This window comes from Leptonychotes weddellii, chromosome 2 (assembly GCF_054177405.1).
Source record: "Leptonychotes weddellii isolate Sample4059 chromosome 2, ASM5417740v2, whole genome shotgun sequence".
NCBI lineage: Eukaryota > Metazoa > Chordata > Mammalia > Carnivora > Phocidae > Leptonychotes > Leptonychotes weddellii.
In genome coordinates this window covers 85044889-85061605 of record NC_138370.1, presented here as the reverse complement: position 1 = coordinate 85061605, position 16717 = coordinate 85044889, and the positions used below count along the sequence as shown (strand labels likewise).

Genomic DNA, 16717 nt, shown 5'->3' with positions numbered 1-16717 from the left:
AAAAAAAAAAAAAATGCAATAAAAGGGGCGCCTGGGTGGCTCAGTTGGTTAAGCAACTGCCTTCGGCTCAGGTCATGATCCTGGAGTCCCGGGATCGAGTCCCGCATCGGGCTCCCTGCTCGGCAGGGAGTCTGCTTCTCCTTCTCCCACTCCCCGTTTGTGTTCCCTCTCTCGCTGTGTCTTTCTCTGTCAAATAAATAAATAAAATCTTAAAAAAAATAAAATAAAATAAAATAAAATGCAATAAAACAAAATGTTTTATCCTGGTTACTACATTGTTAACAAATAAAGATGCCTTGCTGCTGAAAAACTCACAAGCCAGGATGAAACATTGTCATTTAAACTAGTCAAATATTGGATCAACTTGCAAGATAATATGGGAAAGCAGTTGGAGGAAACAAAATGTCAGTAGCATCCTTCAGTGAGAAGTGTAGAGAGAAGTGTGCTACTTGGTTTCAGTTTCAGAAATTAGCAAGATTATTTGGAAATGATCGTTAGGATATCTGTATTAAAACAATAAAATATGTATTAGTCGTGTCCAGCGTTAAAATGTATACTCATTCAATGAACAAATGTTTCATGAGACTCAGAATTCAGGGAGGCTTCATAGAGAAAGGGATACACATACAGAGATGAAAGGAGAGTTAACACTGGCAAAGTCAGAAGAGTGAGAAAGTGTGACAAGTATATACATAGAAAGTACAATGCACAAGAAGAGCAAGAAGAGACATATCTTAGGAGTAACTCAGTATTTGAATATTAAAGGCAAAGGGGGAATACTTGATAGATGAGGCTGGAAAGTTGTCAGAGAGCAGATCAAGAAGGAGCTTGCAGAGTCTACTATGCTAAGCAAAATAAATCAGTCAGAGAAAGACAAATACCATATGATTTCACTCATATGTGGAATTTAAGAAACAAAACAGATGAACATAGGGGAAGGAAGAAAAAAAAGAGAGGGAGGGAGGCAAAGCATAAGAGACTCTTTTTTTTTTTTTTTAAATTTTATTTGACAGAGAAAGAGACACAGTGAGAGAAGAAACACAAGCAGGGGGAGTCGGAGAGGGAGAAGCAGGCTTCCCGCTGGGCAGGGAGCCCCCGATGCGGGGCTCGATCCCAGGACCCTGGGATCATGACCTGAGCCGAAGGCAGACGCTTAACAACTGAGCCACCAGGCGCCCCGATTAACTATAGAGAACAAACTGAGGGTTGGTGGGCGGGAAGATGGGTGGGAAGATGGTCTAAATGGGTGGTGGGCATTAAGGAGGGCACTTGTGATAAGCCCTGGGTATTGTACGTAAGTGATGAATCACTAAATTCTACTCCTGAAACCAATACTACACTATATATTAACTAACTAGAATTTAAATAAAAACTTGAAATATAAAAAAAGGAGTTTGCAATCTATTAAAGCATTTTGACTTCTTCCTGAAACAATACAAATGTCCCAAAATGTTTTAGCCAAGAATGACTTCGAGTGTTACAAAAAAGAGGAAGATGATAATGGTTGTTTTCTTGTAACCATTTTTGAAATGCACCTGCTGACCTGAAACTAGTAGACCTAAACTGTGATAACATTTCAGTGCCTGTAGAGATGGTTGTGCCAAAGGTATTGTGTTTGGAAACTGAGTGTGTCTTTATCTCTAAAATAACAGAATTTGCTTCAGAGAATAAATCAGTCCTCCTACCACATAGACAGGATGAAACCGCAGGATGGAAAGAGGAGCCAGATGTGCAGTTATTAGAACTGGCTAAAAAAGAAGCCACAGAATGGCAAAGATGTCTCTGCAGACATATGTGTCTGACACGGAGTAGGTGTTTAATGAGTACTTGCTCACTGAAAAGTACATTGGTACAGACTGTGGAAAGGGGAAATTACAGAGGAGACAGTGAATGCCAAGTCAGAGAGCAAGGTTGCAAAGACTAAAGGAATGGTTTTAAAAGCAGGAAAACACGAGAAAGAGAAAGGAGTACTAAAAAACAGCTGGAGGGAAAGGAAATGTGTAATCGTGATTTATTCTTAGAGGAGCAGAGTCCTAGTGAAAAAAGAGAGCACTGAGTAAATTCAAAAGAGGCTGTAATCCAGCTGCAGTCCACATAAGGAGGCATGAAATAAAGCTACATAGCACACAAGAGTCTGGAAGAGCGAGACTGGCTTACCTGAAAATTTAGCAAGGAGGAATTGGTGCCCAAAATGAAGCAAACCTGAGTAACGTAATTATCTGTTTGGGTTTAATGTAAATGCATAGCAAGTCTGTTCTTCAATTTTTCCATGAGGAGGTTAAATTTATGTTAAATAACCAGTTTGGATTGAAAGTCCAAATTTGAGAACCCCCATCAGACTTTGTCTCAAGTAGAAATATTTTAATCTGGAAAGATTTATAGGCAGATTGACTTCATATTTTACTAGGAAGCACCCTAGTTCTATTACCCAAAGAGGTCACAAAGCCAACCCGAGCAGTCAGTTTTGAGGCTGAGAATAAGGAACTCCAACCCTTCCCATCTTCTGTAGGTATAACAACCGTGGGCAGACGATGGCATTGACAGGAGGGATAGAGGGAGAGAAAAAACATCATTTTCTGATTAAGGGTAATTCTTGAGAACTATAAAACCTCATATTTCTATTTTACAATATTGAAAGCAACTCTGTATCTAAAATAAATTAGCAACCATCTAGACAGCTTGTCAAGTGGATTCTTCCTTTCCAAAGAATTTTTTACTATGTTCTTTCTTGGGAAATTCAAATATTAATGTTGTTATCTTTGCTTCTATAATGATCCTTTACCAACTAAGATTTATCAAGCACATACTATATTATAAACTATGTGTTACTTCCATTATCTCATTTAATTTTTATACTCTTCATACAAAGTAAATATTAGTATTATTTCCATTTCAGATGAGACAAAACTCCACTTCTATTAAACTCCAGCACCCTTGTCGTTAAATCTTATTATGCTCTGCTACCTTTTTTCTACTTAGTTAACTTTCTCTCTTGCAGGAGGAATTAGATTGGATTTCATTGTTGTAGTCATTGAAGGACAAAGGTGGGGGTGGGAGGATATAAATAGATTTATTGACCATCAGCTTTGCACCAGACGTCACTTGGATGCTTTCCATACTATATTTCACTTGATGTTAACACAATCCAAGGAAATTACCAGAACTTATTACATTACACAAGTAAGGAAACTGATTTTGCGAGTCTGTCACTTGCTTAAGGCCCATCAGTTACAAACAATGGAACCGAAATTTGAGGAAATATTTTACTCCAAATCCCACTAGTAGAACTATTGGTTTATATGCTTTCTCTCAAATTAATATTATACGTATGTTTCTATCAAGTATTAAAATACAATACCATATGATTTCACACATATGTGGAATTTAAGAAATTTAACAGATGAACACAGAGGGGAAAAAAGAGAGAGAGAGGCAAACCAGGAAACAGACTCTTATTATAGAGAACAAACTGAGGGTTGCCGGAGGGGATGTGGATAGGGGGTGGGCTAAAGGGGTGATGGGTATTAAGGAGGGCATTGGTTGTGGTGAGCACTGAGTGTTAAATGTAAGTGATGAATCACTGAATTCTACTCCTAAAACTAATACTACATTGTATGTTAAGTAATTGGAACTTAAATAAAAACTTGAAATTACAAAATAAATAAATAAATAAATATGCACTCCTTAATATTCTAACTCTGTATGCATTGCTTAGATCAGTCTGTTTTATTAATGTTTTTCTCTAACAAGATTTGTAGATTTCATCCATACCCTGAGATCATCTCATTCTCCCTGAGACCATCTCATTACCAGATATTTTTATTTATTTTATATCCTATCTTGCTTCATAAGAGTGACCAGAGAAAGAAGCTTCTATATCTTTTACACAAAGAAACAATACATTTGTAAGAATTGACAAGATGAAGGGGTTTGGACTGGGGGCAGTAAATTGTGAAATAGTAACTAGGAAGATAAGGGTTAATTTAACAAAGCTTGTACTGATTTCTTGGCTCCAAACCCCCCATCTCTGGTAAATGTCTTCCTTCGGGTCCTGGCAGGGTACCTCTCATATGACCTGTTTCAGGCAAGAGGAAGAGACCTTCCTGTTTCTGCCATTTTCTCAAATTCCTTCAGCTTAAGATATTCAATATGCCAAGGCGTCATATTTTGGGGTAGTGTGTTCTGAACCCCATCACCAACTTACCTTTTCACACCTGTTCCTTCTTCCATCAAAGGCACGGCACACAGCTCCGTTTTCTCCCTTAACCTCAGGACTGAATCCGAATTTCCCCTCGGTGTCCCCTTGTAGCTTGCTGAATTCTTCCTGTGTAAACTGTGAGTATAACAAAATTTTAAAACTCTTTCTGGTTTCTCTCTCTTGATCTGCATCACCAAGCCTTGCCAAGGCAACATGGGTAAAACACCTGGCCTCTACCCATTAGAAGCCTGAAGCAACCCTCTCTACCACCAGTCAGGACAATTAAAAATGTTTCCAGACATTGCCCAATGTTCCCTGGGGTGGGGGGAGAGGGATGACATAATTGCCCTCAGTGGAGAACTATGGTTTTAAAATATTCACTGTCAGGGTGCCTGGGTGGCTCAGTCATTAAGCATCTGCCTTCGGCTCAAGTCATGATCCCAGGGTCCTGGGATCGAGCCCCACATCGAGCCCCACATTGGGCTCCCTGCTTTGTGTGGAGCCTGCTTCTCCCTCTCCCGCTCCCCCTGCTTGTGTTTCCTCTCTCGCTGTGTCTCTCTCTGTCAAATAAATAAATAAAATCTTTAAAAAATAATAAAAACAAATAAAATAAAATATTCACTATCAACCTCTGACCTTCAGTGGTGCTTTCCCTATATCCCTTATCTCAGTTTCTCCGACAATAGCTTAAGCACTTAATTCTGAATTAAACTTATTTCTGGCTTATGCAGAATAGCTTCTGTTTTCCTAACCAAAGCTGACTGAGAGATGTGACATTGACTGGTAATTTTTTTTTGGCATATGAGTAATCCAAAATGTATTTAATCTGCTCATATAAAATATGTAAATAGAAGAACTTAAAATTTCACATGTTTTATGACATAACCTGTTCCTTTCCCACAGATACTTTTTTTTTCAATATAATAGAATCCTTACTTTTAAAAGAATATTATTTTAATATTTGGAAAAATACCCATGTTCTACCACTGATTGCAGTTTGAAGGAAAATATAACCTATTTGGCAAGATTATTTCTTGGGAGATAGCTGCTGGCTTATATTTTTAGAATATGTTCATTGCAAGAGTTAGATTATAATTTACCAAAATGGTAAGTATAAAAAAGCCAACCAAAAATAAAAGTATTTGATGTGGTTGTGGTATAGATTATTTTGTACTATGGATGCATATGTAAGACACATGAGAAAGCAAGTAGTATTTTTCCTTAATTGTCAATGGCCTAACTGGACTAGAGCCAAGAAGCAGTAAACAGAAAGAACTAAGGCTTCTATGCTTCCTAAACTGGGTCAGATCTAGTTGACATCAGATTTTATTGACAAAACAAACAACAAGGACCCCCCTTCTCATTTGTCCCTTGTAATTTCACCACACTGCAGTTTGATTAATCTTCTCACAGATGATAGTTATAAAATTTTACTTATTTATACAATGGAGAAGCTTCGTGGGCTTTGAAATTCTCCAATGAAGGGTATTACAGAGGAGCCAGGTAACAAGAGATACAATATAAATCTTAACTGAATGTTTCAAAGTATAGAATTTCATGCCTTTCTTCTCCCATCTGTGCTCTAATCCTGCATCTGAGAAACAAAGCATCAGGGGCACTTCACAGTGTGGTGCAGAAAATATAAATAAAACTTAAAAAAAATCTCTTCTTCAGTAAGTCGGCACCCACTGAAGTCATGCCAGCCTGTGAATTACAGTTTGCTGAGGCTTTAGAAATGAGGATAAAATTGCAGGATATTATATCCCATGTGAAATGAAGAAATGTTTCTCCTTGTACATGCCATGTAACAAAACAATACTGTGGCCTAAATTGATTTACTTTTTAAAATACTCTCTGTTTCTCGGTTTCCCAGATCTCTCATCCATATTCATCAGTCTGTTGTGCCGATTTTATAACGCTCAAGCTGTGGACTGAACATGGTATCAACCACAGTTCTGGGTGTGGTTCTATCCTGACCCAGGAGCATATGCATTTCAAGCTTAAGAAAGAGAAACAATTGCAACATGTTAACATTTGCTTATTTATTTTATCCCTGGAACCTGTAACATGTTAGTTGCTAAATATGTGTTGTAGGTATTACACACTTTGAACTTATAAAAATGATATAAAAACACCATAACGTGAAATCTCTGCTCCTGGTAGCATAAACAATTTCTTGGCCTTTAAAAAAATGAAATTGTACAGGTATCAATTGCATTTGGCTGAACATTATCTTTTCCTCTTTCTCTATCTGAAAAATATGCTTTATGTTATGTCCCCTATAAATCCTTCATTCCTAGCCCTGTCAACTGAGCTTTCCCTTTTCTGTTTTAATTTATTCAACAAATATTTACCAAGTCTCTACTATGTAACTGACTGTCTTCCTTGGGTTTATTAAGAAAAATGAGACATAATCCCTACCCTAAAAGAACTTACACTTCAGTGTAGGGGATGAAGAGTTGGCAGGAGAATATTTTGATCTATCACCCATGGCATTTTCCCCCTTCATGTGAGTCCGTGCCTTTCCTCACAACCCAGACATCATCTATTACATCAAAGAAGTGATGTTACATCAGAATCAGAAAAAAAAAATCACTATTTTTTTGCAGACCAAGTTTCTTTCTTTTTAAATTTGAAATGTAATTAGCATGCAGTGTTATGTTAGTTTAACATACAGTACAGTATCATGATTCAACCATTCTGTGTATCACTCAGTGCTCATCACAGTAGGTGTACTCTTAATCCCCTTTATCTATTTCACCCATCCCCCAGCCACTCCTATTCCTCTCCTCTGGCAACCACCAGTTTGATCTCTGTATTTAAGAGTTTGGTTTTTTTTGTTTGTCTCTCTCTCTCTCTTTTTTTTTTTTTTTGCTTTGTTTTGTTTCTTAAATTCCACATGAATGAAACCATATGGTGTTTTTGTCTGACTTATTTCACTTAGCGTAATACTCTCTAGGTTCATCCATGTTTTTGCAAATGGCAAAATCTCATTCGATTTTATGGCTGATTAATACTCCAGTGTGTGTATGTGTGTGTGTGTGTACCACGTCCTCTTCATCCATTCATCTACTGATGGACACTTAGGTTACTTCCATATCTTGGCTATTGCAAATAATGCTGCAGTAAACATAAATATGCATGTATCTTTTTTAATTAATGTTTTTGGGATTTGGGGGGTTTAATACCAGTAATGGAATTATTGGATCTTATAGTAATTTTATTTTTAATTTTTTGAGGAACCTCCATACTGTTTTTCACAGTGGCACCAATTTGCATTCTTAGCAACAGTACACTAGGGTGTCTTTTTCTCCACATTCTTGCTAAGAGTCACCTGGGTGGCTCAGATGGTCGGGCGTCTGGCTTCGGCTCAGGTCATGATCCCAGGGTCCTGGGATCGAGTCCCGCATCGGGCTCCCTGCTCCTTGGGAGCCTGCTTCTCCCTCTGCCTCTCTCTCTCTGTCTTTCATGAATAAATAAATAAAATCTTAAAAAAAAAAAAGAGCTGTTATGTCTTGTCTTTTTGACTCCAGCCATTCTGACAGGTGTAAAGTGTTATCTCATTCTGGTTTTGATTTGCATTTCCCTGATGATTAATGATGTTGAGCATCTTTTCATGTGTCAAATCAGAAATCAGAATCAGAAAAAAATTTTAATGTCAAATACCTAGTCCTTAAGAAGCATTACAATATAAAGAGCACAAAGGAAAGAAATTCCCTTTTTTCTAGCCTACATAAATTTTCCTGGGAGAGATCTAGGAATAAATAGACATTGTGAGTCCCTCATTTAAACTGCACATGTAAATTAACACTCACAAAGAGAGATCATATTCTGGACCATAAAACGAACAAACAAAAAAACAAATTTAAAAGAATTAAAAGTATAATTTGAAACAAAACTGGATTAAACAAGAAATCAGATAACTGGAAAATCCCCAAATATTTGGAAATTATATAACACATCCTTGTATAACTAATGGGTCAAAGAGAAAGTCACACAAGACACAGGAAATTAGAAAATATTTCTAATTGAATTAAAATAAAAACTCAATATATCAAAGTTTATAGGATAAACTGTAGATAATGTAGTGCTTAAGGGGAAATTTATAGAATTGATTGCTTATATTTAAAAAAAATCAATAACCAGAACTTCTATTTTAAGAAATTATAAAAAGAAGAGCAAATGAAACCATATGAAATCAGAAGGGATATAATAAAGATAAAAACAAAAATAACAATAGAGAAAGTCATTTAAACCAATAACTGTTTTTTTTTTAAGAAATCAGTAATTTTGATAAACCTGTAGCCTGACAAATGAACAGAAAAGGAGAAGACATAAATTACAATTATCAGAAATCAAAGAGGTGACATCACTACATATTCTACAAACATTAAAACATGAACAACACCACATTAGTTTGCTAGAGATGCCTTAACAAAGTACCACAAATTGAGTGGCTTAAACAGCAGAAGTTTATTGTCTCACATTCTGGAGACTAGAAGTTCAAGTTCAAGGTATCAGCAAGGATCATGTTCCTTCTGAAGGTACTAGCAAGGATCTGTTTCAGGATTCTCTCCTAGTTTCATAGTTTCTTGGCTTGTGACAGCATAACTCCAATGGCATAACTTCACACGGTCATCTCTCTGTGTGCATGTCCGTCCAAATGTCTTCTTTTGGTAATAACACCAGGTATACTGAATTAGGGACTGAACCTACTCCAGAAGGACCTCATCTTAACTACTTCGGCTAATAATCTATTTCCAAGTAAAGTTACATTCTCCAGCACTGGAGATTAGGACTTCGCTATGGTTCCAGTGTTTGTGCACAACCCTCCCATCCTATCCTCACATTCATACATTGAAATTCTAACCTCCAAAGGTGATGATATTAGTAGACGGGATTACTGAGAGGTGCCTAAATCATGAAGGTGGAGTACTTTTATAAGAGACTCCATAGAACTCCCTGGCCCCTCCCACTGTGTGAGGATATGTTGGAAAAGTCTACAACCCAGAAAACTGTCCTCACCTGGCTAGGCTGGCATTGACTTCCAGCCTCCAGAACTATGAGCAATACATTTCTGTTGTTTGTAATTGACCTAGTTGATGGTATTTTGTAATAGCAGTCTGAATGGACCAAGGCAAACTTCAACATAGGTATTTGGGGGACGTAATGCAAGCTATTACACATAATGTCATAAATTAGACACTCAAATGAGATTGAAAAATTCCTCTAAGGACATAAACTGTCCAAACTCTCTCAGGAAGAAATAGGCAATCTCAATAATGCTATATCTATAAAACAAATTAAATTTGTTGAATTTGTAGTTAAAAGATTTAGACAAAGAAAAACCCACACACGGTTAGCTGCGCTAACAAAGTCTACCAAATATTGAATCATTTAATATTTTTATAAATTCTACAAATTGTTCCAGAATAAAGAAACATTTTTCAAATCATTTTATGAGTGAGTGTTACTCTGATGCCAAAACCAAGCAAAGACATAAAAAAAAAAAATGCAGGCCAACATTCCTCATGAACTTAAAAGCAACATTTTACAAAAAGTTCTATTAAAAAATTCAGTAATATGGAGCACCTGGGTAGCTCAGTCATTTAAACATTGGACTCTTGATTTCAGCTCAGGGGATGATCTCAGGGTCCTGGGATCAAGCCCGATGTCAGGCTCAAGCTCTGTGCTCAGTGGGGAGTCAGCTTGAGGATTCTTTCCCCTGTCCCTCTGCCCCTCCCCCGCTCACCTTCTCTCTCTCTGTCTCTCTCTCTCTCTCACACACACACACACACAAATAAATAATTTTTTAAAAAATTCAATAATATATAAAAAGGATAATACATCATATCCAAATGAGGAGTGTCCTAAGAATTCAGTTTGTTCAACATTCTAAAATGAATTGATATAATGTACACATAGAAGACTAAATAAGAAAAAAGCATGAAATTCTCTATTCAGGAATAGCCTTTTACAAAATTCAACATCTATTCCTGGTACACATTCTCAGAAAATAAGTATGTGTATGCATTATATATATATATATATACATACATATATATAATTAAAATTCTCAAAACTTAATAATAACAACACCATAGATAAATGGGCAAGAGATCTGCATCCTTCCCCAAAGAATATATATGGATAAAAAATAAGTACTGTAGTTATTAGGGTGGTACAAACATTAAAGTCACAAAGAGATACTACCATACACCTAGGAGAATGGAGTGCTTGGCAGGATGCCGAGCAACTGGAACTGACCTATGATGCTGATAGTAATGCAGAATGGCACAGTTACTTTAGAAGACAGTTTGGCAATTTCTTATAAAGTTAAACAAAACTAGCATATCAACCAGCAATCCAGTTGCTAGTTTTTCACCACATAAATTGAAATCCTATGCCCACAGCAAAGCCTGTACATAAGTGTTTGCAGCAGTTTTATTTATAATTTATCTCAAAACCTAAAACAACCCATATGTGTCTCAGCAGGGAATAAATAAACTATTGTATGTCTGCATAATTGAGTACTACTCAATAATAAAAAAGAATCAATATTGATAGAGTCAAAAGTTTGGATGAACAGCTCATGCATTTTGCTAAGGCCACATACCATGTGATTTCACACTATCTGACATTCTAAACAGGGTAAAACTATAAGAGCAGAATTCATATTTGTTGCCAGGGACATCGGGGGTTGGGGAGCAGTGTAACCACAAAAAGGAATAGGGGAATGGGGGAGGGGGAGGGAAGAGGAAGTCTTCCCAGATCATCTTGATGGTGGTGATGATGGTTACTTAAATACGCATTTGCCCAACTTTGCAAAAATGTGCACTAAGAATGGAAAACTTTACAGTATATGAATTATATCATAATTTCTTAATTAAAAATAAACCATTAAAACATATAGAATGGGCATTCAGATTAGTCCTGTTCACAAAGGACTGCATAGTCACTGTGCTCACTTGGCTTTTCTACTAAACATCAAACCCCTAGAAAATAGAGATTTTGTTTCATTTGTCTCCACTCCCCAGTTTCCAGTCCGATGTCCGGCAAAAAAGCAAAGTTCTCAATAAAATTTTGTCACATATATAAATCAAGTGGCTCAGTTGGGTGTTTTAAAGCTCAACCAACAAATCTGATTGACTGATTCTACATAATCAGTATCAGAAAAAATTAATATTGATACAAAATAAAAAGACACACTACATGTGGATGATAGAGGAGCTAAATATAAGAATCCCAATGGCCCTTGATGAAAGGTTTATTACAGGCATAGAGCATTTACTTTTCTAAAAAATTCTGGATCTGTGACATAAGATTGATGTGATTAACAATGAAGGGGAAGAAATGGCTGCCGCTCAAGTTAGGACCTGGGAGAAGTGAAATCGCATATCTTAACATAAATTATCAAGATCCTAGGAGGTCTAAATGAGGTTTTTCTTATAGCTAAAAAGGAAGGAATCACTCAAACAGAGAAAGGAGAAGCTGCTCTCCCGGGAAGGTGATGAGGAAGAGTCTGAAAAGCTCAAGCCGACCTGAAGCTTGATGAAAGGATTTTCAAAGGCTTTTTATTTGAACCAGCTTAAGCGTCGTGGGGTCCAGTGAGAGTCTCCATGCCCCAGCTGGTACCCTTCCTTCCTAGCATGTCTGATGTGCAGGATTGTGCCTGGAGCCCACTGCTTTCAGATGCCCACTCAAGAACACGTGCAATTTTCCAGGCTCCTTTGTGGACAGAAATAAGAGCAATGTGAATCAGTTTCATCGATGTGAAGCACTTTAGTGTCTTTCTCTGGAACCACCAATGAAAGGGGGGGAAAAGATTCTAATTGGTAGACAGTCAATAAATTATTTGTTGCAAGAATAAACGGATGAATGAACGAATCAATGAGTGAATGAATAAATAAACAGGGCTATACTCTGTGTCATTTGGTTCTGAAAATAACAGAAGCTAGGAGATGAACAGTGATGACGATTAACTTGTACAGAATTCAAACCTGCTCTTCTCTATGCCTCCTCATATACATGTGGATTTGCTGAGTTGAGGGGCGGCGTGTTTCACTAGCTCTTTCTGTTTCTAGTTTCCAAATTCTAGATAGAATTTGCCTCGAGGAATGCTCTTCTGATGCTCTCTCATTCTCTGCATTTATCTTTGTCTTTCTTTGCTGTAAATTTATTCTTTATCACAAAGCTTTTTAGAAAGAATATACCATTACGTGCCCATAGGCTGCTCTTGTGCTTTATTCTTATGATACAAGGAAAACAATATAATACACTTGCTTTCTCGGTATTTCGTTAGAGATTATATCCACAATCTAGGTGATAGCATTTTCATTCTTACAGCTTTAAAATAAAATAGAGAGGAAAACAGCTCCTTTTTACTAATTTACCAACTTTGGGCTCCTGTTTCTATTATAAAGAAGACAATAAAGGATGATGACAGAATACATACATTTGGAAATATTGCCCAAAGGAAATTCCCTTTACCTTATTGCGAGCCAAAGCTCTGCCCATATTACTATGGCATTAAAACGCAAATCATGAACTGAAATAAAGTCGATGCCTTCTTGAGAAGCAGTGGAAATACATGGTAAGCTACATAAACTGACTTTGATGCCATCTAAAACTATAGTAAGTTATAACTTCCCAAAATACTGTTTGTGTTATTCGCTACTGGAAAATAGGAGACCAGGAATGTGATGATTAAGCCAGTGAGTAGAAAGTCTTTAGTTCTATTCTAATTTCATGTCTGTCTAGTTGCATTATTTTCTTTTCTTTTTTTTTTAAAGATTTTATTTATTTGACAGAGAGAGTCACAGTGAGAGAGGGAACACAAGCAAGGGAAGTAGGAGAGGGAGAAGCAGGCTTCCCGTGGAGCAGGGAGCCCGACGCCGGGCTCGATCCCAGGACCCTGAGATCATGACCTGAGCCGAAGGCAGACGCTTAACGGCTGAGCCACCCAGGCGCCCCAAGTTGCACTTTTTTCATAAGGAAGTACAACCAGAATCCTATAGTACAATTTAAGAAATTTGGTAGTATTTCATTCACTTAATGATTCATCGTGGATGACTCACAGCTTCTCTCTTCAATTCCCTTCCATTGGAAAGTAGATGATAAGCTTTGCAATTTATTTATCCCACAGAGCTATCAAGAAGATTTAATGAAAAAAAAAAAGCCACTTTGAACTCACTAAACTGTGCTATAGAAGAGGGAAATATACACAGTATTTAGGAAATTTTTGTCTCCAAATATTTTAACCTATGATTAGATATTAGTCAGTTGAATCAGTTGCATTTCTAACTGATGGGTTGTATTACATGTAGATATTGGTAATCCTAAATTTAAGCTTCTAGCATGATTTTTCATGTTCAGGTTCTCATAATGACTTAAAGAAGTAAGTATTAGGTTAAGAAAAAAAGTGAGACTCAGAGACAAAGAAAGTTCAAGTCACACAACTGGTAAATGATAATTAACCAACTGTAACTGTTTCTTCCAAGTGTATCCATCTTAAAAAGTAGTGAATGAACAGAATTATCAGAATAATCTGAGGAATACCCTGGTTTTAATATTGTCTGGCCTTTTATATGGTATTTTTGTACATAAAAAGTGGTATGGTGATTGGTGTTTACAGTGGAGCAATGATTCAATATATACATACATATATACATAAGATTACCCTTAGATCTGATTTTTTTTTTCTGGTAATAGCATGCTTCCACATTTAGAGTACTGATTAAAGAAGAACTCTGGAAGATTCTTGTGTTGTGGGTTTGCTCAGCACATATTCTTTTCTCCAAGGGTCATCCCCACTGGATCTTTGACCTGTATTCCTGAAAACCTAGGAGTTTTCTTCCAACATGACTCACTTCCAACAGGGGAAGAATTGGGCCCACTCTTTCTTAAAAATATCATCTACAGGTCTGTAAAGAATTTTACTTATTAGAGTTTTGCAAACTTTGGGTAGTCTGATTCCCAGAGAAAGAAAGCATTTCTGAATCTGAGGCTAGCAAACAAACTGCAACTCTTACGATTTCCAAAAAAAGGAATACAGATGGCTTCCTGCTAGGTAGTATCCTAAAATGATGAATACAGTTTTCAGGATTTTTAATGTGTATATCTGATGAAAGCTGATACCATCTTATTTTGCTAAATATGGACAGTACAATGATTTCAAAGATTTAGAGAGAGTTTTCGACATCATTATTAAATGGTGGAAAATCCTTACTGTATCCATAATGCTTTGGATCATATTTTATCACTTCCTCTGTCCCTTTATGGCCTCACATTTTCAAGTTTGGCTTTTGTAACATTGATCAGTTCTTGTTTTTAATGCTGCAAAGATTTGAAGATTTTTTTTCACATTGTGTCTTCTCAGTGGTTCACTCCCAGAAAAATTAGGCATGTGCTAGCATTTGATTGGGAGTTTACATAAAAAATGGATCCTTTAAAAAACACATTGAGGGGGGTAAGAGCTGAAAGAGCTCCCAATAGCCAAAGCTGGAGCAATTTGAGCAAGAAAATAAAGTAGTATTGAGTTATAATGCAAAGTATAAAATAAATAACCATGAGTTCATACTGATATGAAGAAATTATTAAGTAAGTTAATAAATGAGGGAGAAGAGACAAATCTCCTGTGCAGAATTCCAAATAAATGATACAGATACTTCACCTTAAAGGAGGTAGAGTATTACTCTCTACTTCCTAAGTTCAGGCTTCTATCCAAAAATGACTTCCATCTAAGGAGCATAGGAGGGAGAGTGGGGAAAGGAGTAACCTTACAATGGAGAGACCCGACAAACACAACTTTAGCCATGAGCTCAAGATCACTAGTGGCAGTCAAAATCATGTCGATAGTATGTACTCTTCATCTGAAATGATGAAAATTGTACTTCACCTCTGTGGTCTTCCTCCTAAAACCCATAGCTCAATCTAATCACAAGAAAAACATTGGACAAATTCCAATTGAAGAACATCCTCAATATACTTGACCAGCACTCCTTTAAACTATAAAGTCATCAAAAACAAGGAAAGTCACAGCCTGTTACATCCTAAGAAAAAATTGTCACAGTCAAAACGTACCCTAAGGAGACATGAATAATGAAACATAATGTGTATCTTGGATGGGATCCTGGAACAGAAGAATATATTAAAAACCAAGGAAAGCTGAATAAACTCTGGAATTTAGTTAATAATTATGTATCAGTATTGGTTCATTAATTGTACCAAATGTACCATACTGATGAAAAGGTTAATAATAGATGAAACTGTGTACACCATACTTGATTTTTTCAATTTTTCCTTAAATCTAAAACTGTTCTAAAAATAAAATCTATTAATTAAAAAAATTAGGTCATTCAATTATGTTGAGAGTGAAACTAACAAAATACTTTAAACTCTGGGGAATTTGAAGTCAGAGTATTCCACAGTGAAGTAAAACCCTAATCAGATGACAAACTACTTGAAAATCATGTCTCCTTGTTATAAATTGTTATCAACTCCTTATTCATTATTTTTAAAACCTTTATAAATATGTTTTTGTTTTATTTGTTACAAGATTATAATATAGTGACATTACAGGTTATTTTAAATGGAATGGAATGAATATCTCCTCCTTGAGACTTTTGCTTACATTACTTCTCATTTCTTTCAGTCTTTATATGCATACAAGGCTGTCTTAAGTTTAGAAATATCTAGCTAGTTCACTTACATTATGCGTTTTTCTGTTACATGTCCCTCCCTCGTAATTATGAATTAAGTGGCTGAATAAATTCCTTCCAGTTCACTTAAAAAGCAAATTGTTTTTGAAAATTTAAATAGAGGGGCACCTGGGTGGTTCAGTTGGTTAAGCGTCTGCCTTCGGCTCAGGTCATGATCCCAGGATGGGACTGAGCCTCACATTGGCCACCCTGCTCAGCAAGGAGTCTGCTTCTCCCTCTCCCTCTGACCCTCTCCCCGCTTGTGCTCTCTCTCTCTCTGTCTCAAATAAATGAATAAAATCTTTAAAAAAAAAAAAGAAAACTTAAATAGAAACAAAATGAACTAAAGAAAGGAGCATGCTATCATTTAGGAGTGAATTTTATTTCATTTGACTCTTGAAAATAAGGGTGACTTAGTTTCTTTCTAAGGTATTTTTCTTTTGTTTTTCACTTGAGGTAAGCTTCTTTAATCTCATTTTCTAAATAACTAAGACTGAAAAAAATTCAGAAGCAGTGATGGCTTTATTTACTATAGACATCAAAATATTTGTGGTTACTTTGAACTACAATTTCGCTACTCTACTAAATAATATTGTTAATCTCCAAAATATTCTTGTATTATTAAATTGCAAGGAAGATTTGATTATGGTCAACTTTGAAATACAATAAAAGAAATGAATAAGGCAGATAAAATATTAAACTAAGCCAGAAATACATCCTCAAATCTGTGCTTTTAAAAAAAATCATTGGACATTTATTCATATTTTCTGATTATTCATATTTTCTGATTTAGCCTTGTGCACACATTTTTTTTTTTTTT

General features: G+C 36.2%; 1 long non-coding RNA gene across 1 annotated transcript in view; it reads left to right on the top strand.

Annotated features, from left to right (window-relative positions):
• Positions 1–4237: 4237 nt before the first annotated feature.
• LOC145720328 (uncharacterized) overlaps positions 4238–16717 on the top strand; it is a 40813-nt gene continuing 28333 nt past the window's right edge. Inside the window, exon 1 of the long non-coding RNA XR_014143245.1 lies at positions 4238–4335. This is a non-coding gene — a long non-coding RNA (uncharacterized LOC145720328). The remainder of the gene's footprint in view (positions 4336–16717) is intronic.